Genomic DNA, 23,142 nt, shown 5'->3' with positions numbered 1-23,142 from the left:
GACAGCTCTGGACTTGACCTCTCTTCCTGACCTTGTGTGATATGGTACTGAGCATGCTTCTGTGTCAGTCAACAGTTCTTGTGGTGTTGCAGGTAAGTATGGTTTATGTTGTGCTGTGTGTGTGTTTAGTCCATCACATTCTCTTTCAGGGGAACAGTTCATCTCGTCAGTGTACTGTTCTTCTGTGTTCAGTAGGTGATGACGATTGCGGCGGTACACAGCTCTTTCTGCGGTGCGGACGTGATATGAAGGGTCAGCTGGCTGGATGACAACTGCTGGCTTCCAGAGGCTATGCTCCTGGATTCTAACTGACTCTCCGTCGATCAGTGGTGGCAGTGGTCTAGCTGACCTGTCGTAGTATCGCTTTTGTTGTTGTTGTCTCTGGGCACGTTTTTCATGCATTTCCTTGTAGCTGACGACCTCAGGTTGCAGCTGCTGGTTGGTGCTGGGAAGGACTGAACGAAGTCTGTGTCTCATCAACAGCTGGGCTGGTGATTTGAAGTTGTCAACTGGAGTGTTGCGGTATTCAAGGAGACTGAGGTAGGAGTCTCTCTTGTCTGCTTTTGCTTTATCCATGAGTGAATCTGCACTGATTTTTCAGCAAGGCCATTACTTTGAGGGTAATGTGGGCTTATGGAGACATGTGAACTCCCATGCTTTTGTGAAGGATTCAAATTATTTTTATTTGTAACAGGGGCCATTGTCAGATATTACAGTCTCTACAATGCCATCCCTGGCAAAGATTACTTTTAGCTTGTGTATCACAGCTGCAGATGTGGTGGTGTGAAGCTTGTCGAGTTCGAAGTATCAGCTGTAGTAGTCCACTGTTACGATGTAGTCCTCGTTGTTCCAGGTGAACAGATTGGTTGCCACGACCTGCCAGGGCCGGTCTGGGATACAGTGAGGTAACATTGGCTCTTTGGTGTTTGAGGGGCGTAGTTCAAGACATATGGCGCATTTACCAACAATGTCCTCTATTTGTTTGCACATTCCGGGCCAAAACAAAATGTCCCGTGCTCTCTGTTTGCACTTTTCCACGCCCATGTGTCCAGCATAGATCTTTGTCAAAATTACTTCTCTGAGACTGGTAGGGGTGATGATTTTCTCTCCTTTGAAAATGATTCCCTTGGTCTGTGATAGTTCATCACGATGGTTCCAGAACTGAGATGCTCTGAGGGCAATTTTTCCTCTCCACAGGCCATCCATCCTGTATGACTTTCCTCAGCTGTGTGAGTTATTTTCTGTTTCTGCTTGGATCTCCTTCAGTTTTGTGTCACTAACTGGTAAGTTGCTGTACACAGTGTGCACTTGCATGTCCATGCCTTCACTGAGGCTGCTGTCCTTGCAGGTAAGAAACTTCCTGGAGAGTGTGTCTGTGACAGGGATGTCTTTGCCTGGACGGTGAATGATTGTCAAGTCGTATTTTTGTAGTTGAAAGATCATTCTCTGTAGCCTTGGCGGGGCTGCGGCTAGCGGTTTCCTCATGATTGACTTGAAGGGCTTGTGGTCAGATTCCACAATGGCTTGTCTTCCATATACGTAATGATGGAAATACTTACATCCAAACAGAATGGCGTAGAGCTCCTTTTTGATTTGAGCGTAGTTGATTTCACAGTCTGTGAGAGATTTGGAAGTGTAGCCGATGGGCTTTCCTTCTTGCAGTAGCACTGCACCTAGTCCATACTTTGACGCGTCCACTTGGAGTCTGAGCTCTTTGTCGGGGTCGTAGTAGGCAAGGATTGGTCCTGGTTCTCTCGTGATCAAGTCTTTCACTCTCTGGAAAGCAATGTCGTGTTGCTTGTCCCAGGGAAACTCACTGGATTGCTTTAGCAGTTGACGCAGGGGTGCCTTAGCATTGGAGAGGCTGGGTGCGTACTTGGCTAAGCAGTTGACCATGCCAAGCACCGTTTCCAGCTCTGCACAGTTCTTTGGTGGCTCCATTTCTTTTATTGCTGAGCTCTTCTGTGGATCTGGCTTGATTCCATTCGCTGTGAGAAGATGTTCCGAAGTAGCTGCCCTCTGTAGCGCCGACTGTGCTCTTCTCGGAGTTGAGCCGGACTCCTCTCTCGCGGGACCTTTGCAGCATCGCGCAGAGGTTTCTGTCATGTTCCTCTTTGGTTTGACCATAGACAAGGATGTCGTCCACAATTGCTACAACTCCGCCGAGGCCTTTGTACACTTCGTCAATCTTTTGCTGAAACTTGTCTTGGGCTGAAATAATCCAAAAAGGCAGGCGACGGCACCTGTAGCATCCAAACGCTATGTTGAACGTTGTGAGCTTAGATGACTCTTCTGTGGGCTTGATAGCCCAGTAGCCTGATCAGGCGTCCATGACACTGAATTAGCGTGCTCCAGCTAGCTTGTGCGTGTTACCATCAAGCATTGGTAAATGATAATGGGGGTGTTTGATAGTCTTGTTCAGGTCTCTTGGGTCGAGACATACTCTGAGCTTGCCTGTGCGTGGTTTCTCCACCACCACGGTTTTGTAACCAGATTGCTCAATGCTCTCCAACACTTTCTTCATACGGGCATGGAGAGCAAGGGGAATGTTTCTCAGTGGGTAGACCACAAGGGTTGTGTCTAGGTCAAGGTGAATGGTACATTCTCCTGGGAATAGTCCTATTACTGTAAAAAACATCAGCAAACTCCTCCAGTACATGTTCTGTCTCTACTGGTGCTGTCACTGATAAAACTAGCTTGATGAGGTCCATGTCTAAACATGCTTTAAGACCTAGCACTGCAGGTGCTCTAGTGTCAACAACGTAAAAGTCCAACATCATGTCACTTTCCTTGTATTTGCATTTATTGCATTTATTTGCATTTACTGGGAGCTGTTCACCATAACCAGTCCGTCTGCGCGTGGTGGGCTGTAGCTCGCACTCAGATGTCAAGCTGCGGTACTTATTCAGAGGAATAATGTTTACTTGTGCACCAGTGTCTAGTTTGAACTTTAGCTCTGTGCCTTGTGTTCCTATCTCAAGGTCAGCAAAGGCTTGCTCTGTCTCTGACATTTGGTTTTTCTGTCACTGAATCAATAAACAGTTCATCAGCATTTGACTCTTTGATTGACATTTCATCTTCACTCACTGCGTGTAGTTTTTCCACGGTAAGCTCTGCACACTTTTGCAAAGTGATTCCATTTTTTCACATTTAGTACACTGTTTACCTTTAGCTGGGCGATTTCCCTGTTCGCCATGCACTTTGTATCCACAATATCCACAGGTTTTGTGTCGTTTTGAGTCTATGTCGCTCTGTTTTGGAGTTGTGTCTCTCTCCGGATGTGTGTGTTGATGTTTGCCTGACTGCATGCACTGCTTATTCACGTGAAATGTGAACGTTTGGGGCGGCAGGTAGCCTAGTGGTTAGAACGTTGGGCCAGTAACCGAATCCCCGAGCTGACAATGTAAACATCTGTCATTCACAAGCAGACGCAGCTCAGTCACAAACTGTTCAAACGATTCGCTAGCTCCCTTTCTCATGGAATTTGTACCTAGCGAAAATCCTATTGGTCTTCGGCACAACACATGCTTCAAAACGATCGTTGTATGTTTTCAGTACCTTTGATTCAGCCTCGGTAAGTGTCCATGTGTTGTAAATATCTCTGCCTTTTTCATCGATCCAGAGGAGCAAGTAGCTGCATTGTCCCTCTTCTCCTGTCCTTCAGAGGACCCGTGAACATTAGCTCCACATGCTGTTTGTACTTACGCCATGCATCATAAGTTTGAAGACTCCCAGTCCATTCGAGGTGAAGGAACTCCAGCAAAATATTTTAGTCCTTTTACTCTGACACCATGTCTTGTTTGACACGCTTTGTACGAAATAATAAAATGTAGTACGACAGGATATTTCTTAACGTAGCTCTTTATTAGCTAGCTATAACTGGCATGTTCCCGTGTCTCGCACTATGATCAACTGACCATGACCTCACCACCTGGGTGGTCTTAACCAATCATAGCACAGTATGATACGGTGGTAAAATGCATCCAATTACAATTCAGTATGTTTATACATATGAATATTACATCAGTGATGGCTCGAGGGTGAAATTTTGACATTCATCACGAATTTCCGGCAATCATCACAAATGCTAATGTTTTCTGTGAACGTAGCTTTTTATATACCCTCACTATTTTTGTCCTTGATTAAAAGTCGGGGTGGGGTTGTTTTGCTACCCAGGAGCCACGGCCAGCAGTGTTGCTGTTGGGTAGAGATGGCTGGAAGCAGAGTGGGGTAATGGAGGAGATGAGAGGAGACAAGACGAGAGGAGAGTAGCAGAAGCCAGCTGAGAGAGAGAGACAATTTCACGGTTGCACGTTACCTCCTAATGACAGAATTGTGACTCATCTCCATCTGTCACTCAATCATCTCCAGCCAATCAACGTTCGTCCCTTGTCGTCTCGGTTTGCATCAGGCTCTCCCATTTGCACTCATAGCACAATTAGGAGCGTAATCACATTTTCAGCAGTTGGGGTAAAGGAAAAGTCGCAGGGCGAGTTTTTATTTTCATTATGTTTTCAATATGTGATCAAGGATAGTGTGTGTAGTGGCAGTAATTTGATTTGTGTATGAAGGGGACTTCCCAATGCAATCATATGGCTTTCCTTTGAGTTGAGTTACTGTGATTAGGACTTACTGGCTGTTTCCTCAGAGAGGTCTGTAGTACTAAGCCTTTCACATAGGCTGTTTGGCTGGGAGCCATGTGTGAAAGACAACGGGTGCTCACTTGATATGTTTGGGCCAGAACGCTCTCTCTCTCTCTCTCTCTCTCTCTCTCTCTCGCTCTCTCTTTCTCTCTCTCTCTCTCTCTCTCTCTCTCTCTCTCTCTCTCTCTCTCTCTCTCTCTCTCTCGCTCTCTCTCTCTCTTTCTCGCTCTCTCTCTCTCTCGCTCTAGCTCTCTCTCGCTCTCTCTTTCTCTCTCTCTCTCTCTCTCTCTCTCTCTCTCTCTCTCTCCCTCTCTGTCATATGGTGGAACATGTTGAAGCCTCTTGATATCCTGCTCAGGCTCTGGCTCACTGTTAGTCTGACACCCTGTGCCTCTGCCAAGATAATACAAACACATGCACATACACAGACAATGTCTCCTTGTGTTATTTTGGAGTGTTTCAGAGTGCAAAGAGGCAAAGAGGGGGCCAGTTGTGTGACAAACAGCGGTGCTCCTTAGCCCTTGGCACCCCTCTGTCGCTGCGGCACCCCTCTGTCGCTGCGGCACCCCTCTGTCGCTGCGGCACCCCTCTGTCGCTGCGGCACCCCTCTGTCGCTGCGGCACCCCTCTGTCGCTGCGGCACTTCCACCTCTCCTCCTCTTCTGACCACCGCCCCACTTCAGGATATTTATAATGTTGCCTCTGCTCCAGCAAGCGGTCAGGGAGAGAGGGAAGGAGGCAGAGAACCCTGGGGATGAGATTATTTGGTATGCACTATCAACACAGGCCTGTTTCATTGGGCAGCCTTATCTGTCTAATGCATCATGGGTAGTGGAAACAAAAAAAAGGAGGGAGGTCACTGGCAGGAATCAGCCCAAATAGATAAATAAAACATGCACTATGTTCCTGTTCCTGTGCCTGGAGTCACAGTCTCTATTAAGAGACAATAGAGGACAATGTTGTACTCGGAATTCACTGTATTAGCTGTTGGTCTGTGTAAAGTTGGGTAGTTAGTTAACCTCTTGCTTCTACCTGAGACGCTTGCGTCCCAACTAGAGCTCTGGAAATGCAAATGCGCTACGCTAAATGCTAATAGTATTAGTTAAAACTCAAACGTTCATTAAAATACACATGCAGGGTATCGAATTAAAGCTACACTCGTTGTGAATCCAGGCAACAAGTCAGATTTTTAAAATGCTTTTCGGCGAAAGCATGAGAAGCTATTATCTGATAGCATGCACCAATACACTACAACACAAAAGCCACGCAGGGGACGTAAACAAAATAATTAGCATTTCGGCGTTACACAAACCGCACAATAAAATAGAAAACAGTCATTACCTTTCACCATCTTCTTTGTTGGCACTCCTAGATGTCCCATAAACACGATTGGGTCTTTATTTCGATTAAATCGGTCCATATAAAGCCAAGATATCGTTATATGTAGACTGTGTGATAAACGAAAAAAACAGCGTTTTCAAAACGTAACGTCATTTTTTTAAATTCAAAAAGTCGACGATAAACTTTCACAAAACACTTCGAAATACGTTTGTAATGCAACTTTAGGTATTAGTAAACGTTAATAAGCGATAAAATTCATCAGGAGGCGATGTAAAGATCATTAGCTGTCCGTCTGGAAAAATGTCCGGCTAGAAACTCAACGAAAATATCCGGTCCTAGACCTGAAGAAATACGGTGCCTTGCATGTGTTTGACCAAGAAAAAACTCGAAGGGAAATGACAAGACTCTAGACACCGCGTGGAAGCTGTAGGTACTGCAACCTCAGTCAATTAATTGTGGTTCACCTTTATCAATGGGTTCAAGTAGCGCATGGATATATTTTCCCATTTTCAGTGATCAGTTTTTCCTGTGCTTTTCGATGTAAATGCCGTTCTGGTAAAGCCACAGCAGTGATTTAACCAGTTTTATAAACGTCTGAGTGTTTTCTATCCACACAGACTAAGCAAATGCATATATTATATTCCTGGCATGAGTAGCAGGGCGCTGAAATGTTGCGCGATTTTTAACAGAATGTTCAAAAAAGTAGAGGGTAGAAGCAACAGGATAAGTCACTTTTGGTCAGCCTAGCTATTGGTCTGTTGTAAGCTGGGTGGTGGAATGAGTCACTGTATTAGCTGTGGTCTGTTGTAAGCTGGCTGCTGGGATGAGTCACTGTATTAGCTATTGGTCTGTTGTAAGCTGGGTGGTGGAATGAGTCACTGTATTAGCTATTGGTCTGTTGTAAGCTGGGTGCTGGGATGAGTCACTGTATTAGCTGTGATCTGTTGTAAGCTGGGTGGTGGGATGAGTCACTGTATTAGCTATTGGTCTGTTGTAAGCTGGGTGGTGGAATGAGTCACTGTATTAGCTGTTCGTCTGTTGTAAGCTGGGTGGTGGGATGAGTCACTGTATTAGCTGTTGGTCTGTTGTAAGCTGGGTGGTGGGATGAGTCACTGTATTAGCTGTTGGTCTGTTGTAAGCTGGGTGGTGGAATGAGTCACTGTATTAGCTATTGGTCTGTTGTAAGCTGGGTGCTGGGATGAGTCACTGTATTAGCTGTGGTCTGTTGTAAGCTGGGTGGTGGGATGAGTCACTGTATTAGCTATTGGTCTGTTGTAAGCTGGGTGGTGGAATGAGTCACTGTATTAGCTGTTCGTCTGTTGTAAGCTGGGTGGTGGGATGAGTCACTGTATTAGCTGTTGGTCTGTTGTAAGCTGGGTGGTGGGATGAGTCACTGTATTAGCTGTTGGTCTGTTGTAAGCTGGGTGCTGGGATGAGTCACTGTATTAGCTGTGGTCTGTTGTAAGCTGGGTGGTGGGATGAGTCACTGTATTAGCTGTTGGTCTGTTGTAAGCTGGGTGGAGGGATGGATTGTTGTTTGAGTTTTGTGGTGTAGTCGGTTAATTGACTAGATTGGTACATTGATTGATTCTTCCCTCGGTGAATTGCTACAACTCTATCAATGATCTGCTATTCCATACCATTTACCTTATTTTAGCGCCCAAAATACGTAATACTTCTAGGTCAAATGTAGTATGAATACCATTGTAAAGCACAATTTCTCCCCTTTCCGTCTCTGCATGATTGAAGAAAACAATGAGCTCCTTCGGGTCTTTTTAAAAATGGCGGGTGGGGAAGCGAAACCTACTGTGTGATAGTGAAAGGGGGAGATATGTCTAGTTGGGAAACAGCTTTTTTTCACCCCATCTGTCCAACTTATCACCTCTAAAATGTAAATAAAACACTATAAAGAGTTTATATAATGTGTCATTACATACCTGTTTGAAGGTTTGTGTGGAACTTGAATGGGGTTTTTAGGGCGGCTCTAAAGTGATCTTCAGAAGTAAACAGCGGCTGTCGCGGCTTTTGAGCGTCATGATGGCTGCAGTGATGATGCAAAAAATAAATGCATTCAGTTGTACAACTGACCAGGTATCCCCTTTAACCCTGACCCTGTCCTTTTCTTGTTTTTAATCTGCAAGAGAAGCGCCACACCTGGTGGAAAGAGGCTGTGCGACACAGAATGAGTTGCATAATGAATGCTCTACGTTACGTCATGACACGTCACAATTTATCGTACAGCGCCAGAGGGGTCCGTTTTTAAAAACTTTTCTCCAATACTATCGGGCCATTACCATGTCAATCAACGCTTGAATAGAAACGTAGTTCACACCGCGGATGTTGATGCCAACACAGTCACTACAGTCCCATTAGTTTTCCTTGCAGCCTCGTTTGAATGCCGCGGTTGCGCAAAATTGTACGGAATGGGGTTAGTCACCATTAGGAAATCTCCTTCCTGGTGACTTGTTCCCTGATACTAGCAGATTACCAGAGAGAACAAAACAAAATTGACTCCTTAAATGTTTACCAGTGCTGTTGCAGTAAATGATGGTTGACTCCATTGCTATCGACCTTAGAGTCTGACTCACAAGTGATTTGCATAAACTGTTCTAATCATCAGTGCGGATTAGAAATGTTCTGTTCAAGACATATCATTTGTCAGCAGGGTGGCTTCTTGCCAATACCTCAAGAAGTGGATTCTGTGTACTTCTCAGTTGCTCTGAGAAAATGTCAGGTCAATCAAAACATCCTATTATGTGTGTATAGCTGCGTATGTGTTTTGTAAGAAATCTAAATCTGTGGCCTTGCAATTGTATGGCTGTCCCGATGAAGGCTGCCTGGTGTTTAACTGGAGAACGATTGGACTTGTGAACCTGGACCTAGAAGTGGTTAATTCAGCCAAGTTAAAGCTGATTGGACAAGAGCAGCAGATGGTCATTGTAGCCCTACAATGGAAATGGCCTTCTTTTCACTGGAACATAGGTTAATTAAGGTTCCTATATTAAGCAAGTTTAGTCCGTTTTTCTTCATAGCTTATCCTCTGTGTTTTTTTTGCAAGGTTATTTAGCAGTTAAACTAAAGGCTTTTCTTATTCCCACTGTTTAGCCAACAGTGGTCGTGGTATAACGTTGTATGTTATTCTGCCAGTGGTAAGAAGCTACAGTCAGTGAAACGGGAGCAGTTCTTTGAATTCAAGGCTGTGATCATATCAGACATTAAAACGGATTCTGACATTTCTGAAATGTTCATGGATAGAACATACTACCCATTTTGTTATCAGTTATTTATAGGCGACATCTTGACTAATAGGACTGCCGTTTAACCATTCGCGGCTTTGACAATAGTGTGAACAAAGGTCTTTTGATGCTGTAACGGTGTCCTGCCGGCTTGAGAGAAGCACATATCAAGCCCACATCTACAGGTTGTTTAAAGTTGGTTCTGGCTGAAGTATTTTCGTCAGCACTTGGGATGTATCGTTGTAAACTGCTGCCGGATATCTGTCGGAGAGCTGTTATTGTGTTCAGATGGGACTCGGATAGACTACAATGTTAGCTGTTGCTGTGTGTGGTCGACATAGTTTGACTCCAAAACTGTGAAGCCCTTTGAAATGATTGGACTCCTGTTTTGGCTCAAATTTGTTTATCCCTGATTTCAGGAACATTGTATTTTGGATGTTTGTCACTTACTGCATCTGTGTCCGTGTATATAATCTTCTGTTCCTGGCCACGAAACGAATGTTCTTCTCTCTTTGTGTTTTTACACTTATCACTGACCCGTTCTGTTAGAGACCTTGGATCGTCAAGAGCAGAAAATATTTATACCGTAGCCAAAGAATTCAGTTAAATCTCAAGCCTGCCAAACAGTTACTATGTGTATGTTCCATAAGTACTTCAGTGAGAAAAAAAAAGCATTTGTGTGAGCAATGGCCTACGGGGGTTGCACCGAATGAAATGCTTCTTTTTTTCTACCCCCCCACATCAAGAAATGTTTGCTTGTTTTTTCGTTATCTTCTCTCTCTTTCTCTCTCTCTCTTTTGTTTGTTTGTTTGTTTGTTTTACCTTTGAGTTGAATCTCTGACATCCGAGTCTGCCCCAGGATGTCTGTCACAAACTGCAGTCCAACGTTGTGACAATGTTTTTTTCCCTCCCGTTACCTTTTATGACCTTTTTTCCTTTGTTTTCTTTTTTTCTGTTCTTTCCTTCAAGGTCTGGCGCACCTGACGTTAAACAACCAAGGTATGGGTTCATTCCTTTTGTTGGGTCTTTTTCCCCGAGGAAAACAAAAAGTACTCCTCTGCCCAACCTCTCCTCTTCTTCACTCCTCCTCTTTCCTCACCACCCCACATTTCCCTACCTCCATTTTCCTTAACCCGTCCTCCTAACCCATCTACTCATCCCATGGCACCCCCCAATTCTCTCACACTCTTCCCCCTTCATTTCTCTTTGTTTTGGTTGTGCTTCCTGCCATATCCTTCCTTGTGCTCTCTGTGCCTCCACACTGTCCGTCCCACCCTTGTCCTGTCCTTCTGGCTCATCTGGAACCACCCTGACCTACGACCTCCCGGGCTTCAGGTAACGCTTTTCTGCTCTCCCTTCTGCTTGGGTTTTCAAAAAAGTGTCTACAGGAAGAAAAAAAACAGTTTGTCAAGTGTTAGCTGTATGTTACCCCTCTTAGTAATGCAACAAAGTTGTTGTTGAATGACACAGAGTTTTCTATCACCACTCTGCTGTCATTCTCATTGTTTGGCACCCTGATCTGTTATGATGAGGTTTTTAGATTTTAAGCTTCTTCAGAGACAAACTGCAAGCTATTTGAAATGTTAACCTGGAAAGAATGTCTTGTGAATTATGTATGAAGAAAAGTCTGAATTGAGATTGAACTGTGCTGCTATGGACATGTTATGGTCTCCAATGGAAGTGCTTCAATGTGCTCCTCTCTGACTCAATATCACTCTCAACCACGACCAAGCAGATATAGTGGCACAACCTTTATCCTTCTATTCAATCACATTCATTAGAGCATTTCACTCTTCACACAGCCAACCTTTTCTGCCCTGTTTATACAGACACTGGGTTGCTCTGTTGTCTCCTGACGTGAACCTAGCAAGAATGGCGGGAGAGGGAAAGTTCATGGGAGAGAGAGATTCAAGCAGGCAGGGATAGGTTGGGGAGCACACTGACCTTTACTAGAATAGAGAGAACGGTCTAGCTAGCTCCTATCGACTCCCTTCCCTCTCCCCCCTCGACCTCCATCACTGATGCACTGGGATCCGACTAGGATTTCTAAAACTCCCTCTCCTGGGGTGCATTGTAAAAGTCATTCCTCAATTCCTTGTGTCTACTCTGAAGGATCTTTTGATCCAATGCTCTCCTCGCTTCCCTCTGGAATTTGAGGAGGCAGCGAGGGGAGAGGATGCGAAGATTCTAGGAAAGACATTTGAGATTCACCTCTGTTCTCTTTAAACACATACAGGTTCCTGTATCAAACAACTTACATGTCTGAAACACCTCCCCTTTAAAGACTCCTTATCGTGCTCTCATATCCAAGTGGGAAGGTGGTATGTAGCACGTACTGTACGATATCTGGATGTGGATAAATTAGAATACTTTTCTGGTGTCAAACCTCATATGAAAACATGATACACATTTTAAAAGCTGAGAAACAGGTTTCTCAAATGATATGACATACAATAGCACCACATTAAATAAATTGTAATCAGTCAAGAAAAAACACCAGTGAAAATGTGTATCTTATTCAAAAATCCACGCTTTACTCCCAAACATCTGCCATTTACAAAACGTTCTAATGATGATAGTAAAAAACTTGGAGCATATTTAGTCAGTAAGGGTTGATCATCTGAAATCAGAATAGAAGTTTTACTGTGAATGGGTTGCAAATGTCTTAGTGACTGATAATATTTTTCTCTAATTCTATGACAATTTCTTATCTGGATAGTATTTTAAACATAAATCTGCAACAAAACAAATTACAAATGGCATTAAGTCTTACATATAAGAAAACACATAAACAAGTAACATAATATTAATAAAACAAGAACTATATTGAAAACATAATCTTAGGGAAATAAATTCTCTCATTCAAAGCTGAAAATAAAGACACATTTAAAGACTCATTGGCTCCCTTACATGTCTGCAACACCTCCCCTTTACAATCTAAGCTAGATGCCCTCAATCTCACACAAATTATCAATGAACCTACCAGGTACAACCCCAACTAAATGCATGCTCTTCAACCGATCCCTGCCTGCCCGTCCAGCATCACTACTCTGGGGCACCCTTATAGACATCATCCTTACCAACCTGCCCTCTAAATACACCTCTGCTGTCTTCAACCAGGATCTCAGCGATCACTGCCTCATTGCCTGCGTCCATAATGGGTCTGCAGTCAAACTACCACCTCTCATCACTGTCAAACGCTCCCTAAAACACCTCAGCGAGCAGGCCTTTCTAATCGACCTGGTCCGGGTATCCTGGAAGGATATTGACCTCATTCTGTCAGTAGAAGATGCCTGGTTATTCTTTAAAAGTGCTTTCCTCACCATCTTAAATAAGCATGCCCCATTCAAACAATGTAGAACCAGGAACAGATATAGCCCTTGGTTCACTCCAGACCTGACTGCCCTTGACCAGCTCAAAAATATCCTGTGGCGTACTGCATTAGCATTAAATAACTCCCACGATACGCAACCTTTCAGGGAAGTTAGGAACCAATATACACAGGCAGTCAGGAGAGCAAAGGCTAGCTTTTTCAAACAGAAAATTGCATCCTGTAGCAAAACTCCAAAAAGTTCTGGGAAACTGTAAAGTCCATGGAGAATAAGAGCACCTCCTCCTAGCTGTCCACTGCACTGAGGCTAGGAAACAGTGTCACCACCGATAAATCCAAGATAATTGAGAATTTCCATAAGCATTTTTCTACAGCTGGCCATGCTTTCCACCTGGCTACCCCTACCCCAGTCAACAGCCCTGCACTCCCCACAGCAACTTGCCCAAACCTCCCCCATTCTCCTTCACCCAAATCCAGATAGCTGATGTTCTGAAAGATTTGCAAAATCTGGACCCCTACAGATCAACTGGGCTAGACAATCTGGACCCTCTCTTTCTAAAAGTATCCACTGCAATTGTTGCAACCCCTATTACTAACCTTTTCAACCTCTCTTTCGTATCATCTGAGATGCCCAAAGATTGGAAAGCTGCTGAGGTCATTCCCCTCTAGACCCAAACTGGAGACACTCTAGACCCAAACTGCTACAGACCTATATCTATCCTACCCTGCCTTTCTAAGGTCTTCAAAAGCCAAGTTAACAAACAGATCACCGACCATTTCGAATCCCACCATACCTTCTCTGCTATGCAATCTGGTTTCCAAGCTAGTCATGGGTGCACCTCAGCCACGCTCAAGGTCCTAAACGATATCATAACCGCCATCGATAAAAGACAATACTGTGAAGCCGTATTCATCGACCTGGCCAAGGCTTTCGACACTGTCAATCACAGCATTCTTATCGGCAGACTCAACAGCCTTGGTTTCTCAAATGACTGCCTCGCCTGGTTCACCAGCTACTTATCAGACAGAGTTCAGTGTGTCAAATCGGAGGGCCTGTTGTCCGGACCTCTGGCAGCCTCTATGGGGGTGCCACAGGGTTCAAATCTCGAGCCGACTCTTTTCTCTGTATATATCAATGATGTCGCTCTTGCTGCTGGTGATTCTCTGATCCACCTCTACGCAGACGACACCATTCTGTATACTTCTGGCCCTTCTTTGGACACTGTGTTAACTAACCTCCAGATGAGCTTCAATGGCATACAACACTCCTTCCGTGGCCTCCAACTGCACTTAAATGCAATTCAAACTAAATGCCTGCTCTTCAACCGATCGCTGCCCGCACCTGCCCGCCCATCCAACATCACTACTCTGGATGGTTCTGACTTAGAATATGAGGACAATTACAAATACCTAGGTGTCTGGTTAGACTGTAAACTCTCCTTCCAGACTCACATTAAGCATCTCCAATGCAAAATTAAATAGAGAATCGGCTTTCTTATTTCGCAACAAAGCATCCTTCACTCATGCTGCCAAAAATACCCCCATAAAACTGACCATCCTACCGATCCTTGACTTTGGCGATGTCATTTAGAAAATAGCCTCCAACACTCTACTCAGCAAATTGGATGCAGTCTATCACAGTGCCATCCATTTTGTCACCAAGCCCCATATACTACCCACTACTGCGACCTGTATGCTCTCATTGGCTGGCCCTCGCTTCATATTCATCGCCAAACCCACTGGCTCCAGGTCATTGCTAGATCTTTGCTAGGTAAACCCCCACATTATCTCAGCTCACTGGTCACCATAGCAACACCCACCTGTAGCACACGCTCCAGCAGGTATATTTCACTAGTCACCCCCAAAGCCTATTCCTCCTTTGGCTGCCTTTCTTTCCAGTTCTCTGCTACCATTGACTGGAATGAATTGCAAAAATCACTGAAGCTGGAGACTCATATCTCCCTCACTAACTTTAAGCATCAACTGTCAGAGCAGCTCACAGATCACTGCTTCTGTACATAGCCCATCTGTAAATAGCCTATCCAACTACCTCATCCACATATTGTTATATATTTTTTGCTGCTTTGCACCCCAGTGTCTCTACTGGCACATTCATCTTCTGCACATTTATCACTCCAGTGTTTAATTGTTTAATTTGAATTACTTCGCCACTACAGCCTATGTATTGCCCTACCTCTCTAATCTTACCTCATTTCGACACACAGTATATAGATTTTTTCTATTGTGTTATTGACTGTATGTTTGTTTATTCCATGTGTAACTCTGTGTTGTTGGTTGTGTAACACTACTTTGCTTTATCTTGGCCAGGTCGCAGTTGTAAATGAGAACTTGTTCTCAACTGGTCTACCTGGTTAAATAAAGGTGAAATAAAAAAAATAAAAAGGATCGTTAGCTCCCTTTCATGTCTGGAACACATCCCCTTTAAAGGCCCATTAGCTCCCTTACAAGTCTGCAACACCTCCCCTTAGACTCCTCTAACTGCCTTGTCTGGAACACTTCGCATGTCTGGAACACATCCCCTTTAAAGGCCCATTAGCTCCCTATCATGTCTGGAACACATCCCCTTTAAAGGCCCATTAGCTCCCTTACAAGTCTGCAACACCTCCCCTTAGTCTCCTCTAACTGCCTTGTCTGGAACACTTCGCCTTTAAAGTTCCCTTGTTTCCCTTACATGTCTGCAACACCTCCCCTTAGACTCCTCTAACTGCCTTGCATGTCTGGAACACTTCGCCTTTAAAGTTCCCTTGTTTCCCTTACATGTCTGCAACACCTCCCCTTAGACTCCTCTAACTGCCTTGCATGTCTGGAACACTTCGCCTTTAAAGTTCCCTTGTTTCCCTTACATGTCTGCAACACCTCCCCTTAGACTCCTCTAACTGCCTTGCATGTCTGGAACACTTCGCCTTTAAAGTTCCCTTGTTTCCCTTACATGTCTGCAACACCTCCCCTTAGACTCCTCTAACTGCCTTGCATGTCTGGAACACTTCGCCTTTAAAGTTCCCTTGTTTCCCTTACATGTCTGCAACACCTCCCCTTAGACTCCTCTAACTGCCTTGCATGTCTGGAACACTTCGCCTTTAAAGTTCCCTTGTTTTTTACATGTCTGCAACACCTCCCCTTAGACTCCTCTAACTGCCTTGCATGTCTGGAACACTTCGCCTTTAAAGTTCCCTTGTTTCCCTTACATGTCTGCAACACCTCCCCTTAGTCTCCTCTAACTGCCTTGCATGTCTGGAACACTTCGCCTTTAAAGTTCCCTTGTTTCCCTTACATGTCTGCAACCCTTCCACTTTAAAGACTCATTAGCTCCCTTATATATCTGCATCACCTTTGCTTTAAAGACTCATTGGCTCCCTTACATGTCTGCAACAACTCCCCTTTAATTGGCTCCCTTGCCTGTCTGGAACACCTCCCATTTAAAGACTAATTTTCTCCCGTACAAGTCTGCAACACCTCCCCTTTAAAGACACATTTGCTCCCTTACATGTCTGCAACACCCTCCCCTTTAAAGACACATTTGCTCCCTTACATGTCTGCAACACCCTCCCCTTTAAAGACTAGTTATCTCCCTTACATGTATGCAACACCCTCCCCTTTAAAGACTAGTTATCTCCCTTACATGTCTGCAACACCTCCCCTTTAAAGACTTGTTAACTCCCTTACATGTCTGCAACACCTCCCCTTTAAAGACGTGTTAACTCCCTTACATATCTGCAACACCTCCCCTTTAAAGACGTGTTAACTCCCTTACATATCTGCAACACCTCCCCTTTAAAGACGTGTTAACTCCCTTACATGTATGCAACACCCCCCCTTTAAAGACTCAATTGCTCCTTTACATGTCTGCAACACCTCCCCTTAAAGACTTGTTATCTCCCTTACATGTATGCAACACCTCCCCTTTAAAGACACATTTGCTCCCTTACATGTCTGCAACACCTCCCCTTTAAAGACTCATTTTCTCCCTTACATGTCTGCAACACCTCCCCTTTAAAGACTTGTTAACTCCCTTACATGTCTGCAACACCTCCCCTTTAAAGACTAATTTGCTCCCTTACATGTCTGCAACACCTCCCCTTTAAAGACACATTTGCTCCCTTACATGTCTGCAACACCCTCCCCTTTAAAGACTAGTTATCTCCCTTACATGTATGCAACACCCTCCCCTTTAAAGACTAGTTATCTCCCTTACATGTCTGCAACACCTCCCCTTTAAAGACTTGTTAACTCCCTTACATGTCTGCAACACCTCCCCTTTAAAGACGTGTTAACTCCCTTACATGTCTGCAACACCTCCCCTTTAAAGACGTGTTAACTCCCTTACATGTATGCAACACCCCCCCTTTAAAGACTCATTTGCTCCTTTACATGTCTGCAACACCTCCCCTTAAAGACTTGTTATCTCCCTTACATGTATGCAACACCTCCCCTTAAAGACTCCCCTACCTGCTTTGCTTGTCTGGAATACCTCCTTTTTAAAGACTCATTAGCTCCCTTATATATCTGCAACACCTCCCCTTTAAGACTCCTTGGCTCCCTTACATGTCAGCAACACCTCTCCTTTTAAAGACTCCTTTGGTCCCTTACGTGTCTGCAACAACACCCCTTTAAAGACTCCTTAGCTCCCTTATATATCTGCAACATCGGACGTGTGTTTTGTCTTGTCCCGTCCTGTATAGTGTAAATATAGTTTTTCCTCGTTTTTTTCTGTATATATTTCGTACATATTTTAATCTCACTTTCCAACTACAGGCTGAATATACTCTCCTGCAACCCGCATCACCCAATGTGGTACGGATCTGCTTTTTCTATACTTTAGAATCGGAACCTTCATCAGAAGCTAGCCAGCTAACTAGCTACTAGCTAGTAGCTAGCCACTGGCTAGCGGTCTTCAACGCTAACTAGGACACCAGCGCGACATCTACCCAAAGCATATCAGACTGCTTTTTCTCTACCACATCTCCGGATTCCTACCATAAGCTCTGAACCTTTACACCGGATCATCGCAACTAGCTAGCTGCAATCCGAGTGGCTACTCCTGGCTAACGTCTCTGTCCCAGAGCAAGCACCAGTTAGCCTGGAGCTAGCCTCGAGCTAAGCCCATCTCCCGACTAGCCGAAGAGGTCCAACAATACCTATTTTGCCAATTGGCCTGGACCCTCTACTGCCGACACGGAGCCCCGCCGATCCATCACGACTGGTCCGCCGACATAATCGTCCGAGGGGTTTCAACAGGCTTTTCCGCTGCGACATCGCCAAAGATCCATCTGCTGGCCAAGGCCCGCGAGCTTTCTGAATCGCTGTATCTCCAGCTCACCGCATGAAGAGGAATAAACAGACTCAGCCCATCGCGACGTCCCCCAAAGGTTAACTCTCTAGCCCTCGCTATCTCCTGCTTGCTAATTCGGCCTGCTAACGGCTAGCTTGTCAAGCTCCGGTCCGCTAACTGCTACCTTGTCTAGCTCGGGCCTACGAACTGTTAGCTTGTTAGCACAGGCCTGCTAACCGCCTGAACCACGGCGTCCCAATCACTCTCTGACCCCATTTACTTTCTATCTCTTTTTGATTTTTAATTTGTTTATACCTTCCGGAAACCTGCCTCACCCAATGTGATACGGAATCGCTATTACTTTTACTCTTATTTTTATTTTTATGACACACTCAAGAACCTCCAGACGCTAACCAGCTAACTAGCTACAAGCTATTTAGTCATTGTTAGTTTTTTAAAAACCTGGATAACACTCGCCAGCCCAGCCTCCCTGCCCATCCACCGCTGCCCCCTGGACACTGATCTCTTGGCTACATAGCTGACGCACGCTGGACTGTCCATTAATCACGGTACTCCTTTCTGCTTGTTTGTCTTACCTGTCGGCCCCGTTGCCTAGTCAACGCCATTTTACCTGGTGTTTGTTGTGCTAGCGGATTAGCCTCGCCTACTGTTTTTAGCTAGCTTTCCAAATTCAACACCTGTGATTACTGTATGCCTCGCTGTATGTCTCTCTCAGATGTCAATATGCCTTTTATACTGTCTTTCAGGTTAGTTATCATTGTTTTAGTTCACAATGGAGCCCCTAGACCCACTCTGCATACCCCTGTTACCTCCTTTGTCCCACCTCCCACACATGCGGTGACCTCACCCATTACAACCAGCATGTCCAGAGATACAACCTCTCTCATCATCACCCAGTGCCTGGGCCTACCTCCGCTGTACCCGCACCCCACCATACCCCTGTCTGCGCATTATGCCCTGAATATATTCTACCATGCCCAGAAACCTGCTCCTCTTATCCTCTGCCCCCAACGCTCTAGGCGACCAGTTTTGATAGCCTTTAGCCGCACCCTCATACTACTCCTTCTCTGTTCCGCGGGTGATGTGGAGGTAAACCCAGGCCCTGCATGTCCCCAGGTACCCTCATTTGTTGACTTCTGTGATCGAAAAAGCCTTGGTTTTATGCATGTCAACATCAGAAGCCTCCTCCTAAGTTTGTTTTACTCACTGCTTTAGCACACTCTGCTAACCCTGATGTCCTTGCCGTGTCTGAATCCTGGCGCAGGAAGGCCACCAAAAATTCAGAGATTTCCATACCCAACTATAACATCTTCCGTCAAGATAGAACTGCCAAGGGGGGCGGAGTTGCAGTCTACTGCAGAGATAGCCTGCAAAGTAATGTCATACTTTCCAGGTCCATACCCAAACAGTTCGAACTACTAATTTTGAAAATTACCCTCTCCAGAAATAAGTCTCTCACTGTTGCCGCCTGCTACCGACCACCCTCAGCTCCCAGCTGTGCCCTGACACCATTTGTGAATTGATCGCCCCCATCTAGCTTCAGAGTTTGTTCTGTTAGGTGACCTAAACTGGGATATGCTTAACACCCGGCAGTCCTACAATGTAAGCTAGATGCCCTCAATCTCACTCAAATCATCAAGGAACCCAGCAGGTACAACCCTAACTCTGTAAACAAGGGCACCCTCATAGACGTCATCCTGACCAACTGGCCCTCCAAATACACCTCCGCTGTCTTCAACCAGGATCTCAGCGATCACTGCCTCATTGCCTGTATCCGCCACGGAGCCGCAGTCAAACGACCACCCCTCATCACTGTCAAACGCTCCTAAAACACTTCTGTGAGCAGACCTTTCTAATCGACCTGGCCGGGTATCCTGGAAGGACATTGACCTCATCCCGTCAGTTGAGGATGCCTGGTCATTCTTTAAAAGTAACTTCCTCACCATTTTAGATAAGCATGCTCCGTTCAAAAATGCAGAACCAAGAACAGATACAGCCCTTGGTTCACTCCAGACCTGACTGCCCTCGACCAGCACAAAAACATCCTGTGGCGGACTGCAATAGCATCGAATAGCCCGTGATATGCAACTGTTCAGGGAAGTCAGGAACCAATACACGCAGTCAGTCAGGAAAGCTAAGGCCAGCTTCTTCAGGCAGAAGTTTGCATCCTGTAGCTCCAACTCCAAAAAGTTCTGGGACACTGTGAAGTCCATGGAGAACAAGAGCACCTCCTCCCAGCTGCCCACTGCACTGAGGCTAGGTAACACGGTCTCCACCGATAAATCCACGATTATCGAAAGCTTCAATAAGCACTTCTCAACGGCTGGCCATGCCTTCCGCCTGGCTACTCCAACCTCGGCCAACAGCTCCCCCCCCGCAGCTCCTCGCCCAAGCCTCTCCAGGTTCTCCTTTACCCAAATCCAGATAGCAGATGTTCTGGAAGAGCTGCAAAACCTAGACCCGTACAAATCAGCTGGGCTTGACAATCTGGACCCTCTATTTCTGAAACTATCTGCCGCCATTGTCGCAACCCCTATTACCAGCCTGTTCAACCTCTCTTTCATATCGTCTGAGATCCCCAAGGATTGAAAGCTGCCGCAGTCATCCCCCTCTTCAAAGGGGAGACACCCTGGACCCAAACTGCTATAGACCTATATCCATCCTGCCCTGCCTATCTAAGGTCTTCGAAAGCCAAGTCAACAAACAGGTCACTGACCATCTCGAATCCCACCGTACCTTCTCCGCTGTGCAATCTGGTTTCAGCCGGGTCACGGTGCACCTCAGCCACGCTCAAGGTACTAAACGATATCACAACCGCCATCGATAAAAGACAGTACTGTGCAGCCGTCTTCATCGACCTCGCCAAGGCTTTCGACTCTGTCAATCACCATATTCTTATCGGCAGACTCAATAGCCTCGGTTTCTCGGATGACTGCCTTGCCTGGTTCACCAATTACTTTGCAGACAGAGTTCAGTGTGTCAAATCGGAGGGCATGCTGTCTGGTCCTCTGGCAGTCTCTATGGGGGTGCCACAGGGTTCAATTCTCGGGCCGACTCTTTTCTCTGTATATATCAATGATGTTGCTCTTGCTGCGGGCGATTCCCTGATCCACCTCTCGCAGACGACACCATTCTATATACTTTCGGCCCGTCATTGGACACTGTGCTATCTAACCTCCAAACGAGCTTCAATGCCATACAGCACTCCTTCCGTGGCCTCCAACTGCTCTTAAACGCGAGTAAAACCAAATGCATGCTTTTCAACCGATCGCTGCCTGCACCCGCATGCCCGACTAGCATCACCACCCTGGATGGTTCCGACCTTGAATATGTGGACATCTATAAGTACCTAGGTGTCTGGCTAGACTGCAAACTCTCCTTCCAGACTCACATCAAACATCTCCAATCGAAAATCGAATCAAGAGTCGGCTTTCTATTCCGCAACAAAGCCTCCTTCACTCACGCCGCCAAGCTTACCCTAGTAAAACTGACTATCCTACCGATCCTCGACTTCGGCGATGTCATCTACAAAATGGCTTCCAACACTCTACTCAGCAAACTGGATGCAGTCTATCACAGTGCCATCCGTTTTGTCACCAAAGCACCTTATACCACCCACCACTGCGACTTGTATGCTCTAGTCGGCTGGCCCTCGCTACATATTCGTCGCCAGACCCACTGGCTCCAGGTCATCTACAAGTCCATGCTAGGTAAAGCTCCGCCTTATCTCAGTTCACTGGTCATGATGGCAACACCCATCCGTAGCACGCGCTCCAGCAGGTGTATCTCACTGATCATCCCTAAAGCCAACACCTCATTTGGGCGCCTTTCGTTCCAGTACTCTGCTGCCTGTGACTGGAACGAACTGCAAAAATCGCTGAAGTTGGAGACTTTTATCTCCCTCACCAACTTCAAACATCAGCTATCCGAGCAGCTAACCGATCGCTGCAGCTGTACATAGTCTATTGGTAAATAGCCCACCCATTTTCACCTACCTCATCCCCATACTGTTTTTATTTATTTACTTTTCTGCTCTTTTGCACACCAATATCTCTACCTGTACATGACCATCTGATCATTTATCACTCCAGTGTTAATCTGCAAAATTGTATTATTCGCCTACCTCCTCATGCCTTTTGCACACATTGTATATAGACTGCCCATTTTTTTTCTACTGTGTTATTGACTTGTTAATTGTTTACTCCATGTGTAACTCTGTGTTGTCTGTTCACACTGCTATGCTTTATCTTGGCCAGGTCGCAGTTGCAAATGAGAACTTGTTCTCAACTAGCCTACCTGGTTAAATAAAGGTGAAATAAAATAAAATAAAAAATAAAGACTCCTTGGCTCCCTTACATGTCTACAACACCTCCCCTTTAAAGACTCCTTGGCTCCCGTACATGTCTACAACACCTCCCCTTTAAAGACTCCTTGGCTCCCGTACATGTCTGCAACCCCTCCCCTTAAAAACTCCTCTAACTGCCTTGCTTGTCTGGAACACCTCCCCTTAAAAGACTCCTTGGCTCCCTTACATGTCTGCCTCACCTCCCCTTTAAAGACTCTTTGGCTCCCTTGCATATCTGCAACTCCTCCCCTTAAAGACTCCTCTAACTGCCTTGCATGTCTGGAACACTTCCCCTTTATAGACTCATTAGCTCCCTTACATGTCTGCAACACCTCCCATTTAAAGACTCCTCTAACTGCATTGCATGTGCTTGCCCTCGCTGCAGAGGCTAGTTGTGAACAAGAGCTCTGATATCCTCCTCCATCTCTGGGTCCTTGCCATCCATAATTACAGCTGAAATAGTGCTACTTCATTGTTCCTGTCACTGGGTGACTCAACGGAACACCTATAGCTCCTCTAGACGTCCGCAGTGACCCCCACTGAACCATAATCCCCTAATTTCTATGCAGGTTCGTCTCTGCTTCGGCATGACATTTTCTCCCTCGTTCCTTCATTATGTAGGCCTTTTCCTTCTTACAAACTGTTTACTCGGTCCGTGTGGCCTCAGCATGAAAGGTATACACAGTGATAATTGGACACACTTGAGGAATCAAAATGCTGGCATTAAGATATTTCCCACAATCCTGAGCTTAACCTTATCGTCCATGGCTACAGCGTGACTCAGGCATTAGCGATTCCCTTCCGCTGTTCGAAGCATGGCTTTGCATTTGTGTAACCCCTGACCCCGATGAGGAGCAGGAGCGTCTTAACCATCAAGACTGCTGGTGGAAAAAAAGAGGGGAAAAAGAGTAATGTAATAAATAAATAACTGTGAAG

This window comes from Oncorhynchus nerka, linkage group LG8, assembly GCF_034236695.1.
Source record: "Oncorhynchus nerka isolate Pitt River linkage group LG8, Oner_Uvic_2.0, whole genome shotgun sequence".
Classification (NCBI taxonomy): Eukaryota; Metazoa; Chordata; class Actinopteri; order Salmoniformes; family Salmonidae; genus Oncorhynchus; species Oncorhynchus nerka.
The sequence above is the reverse complement of the archived record's forward strand: the minus strand, read 5'-3'. Positions refer to the sequence as shown.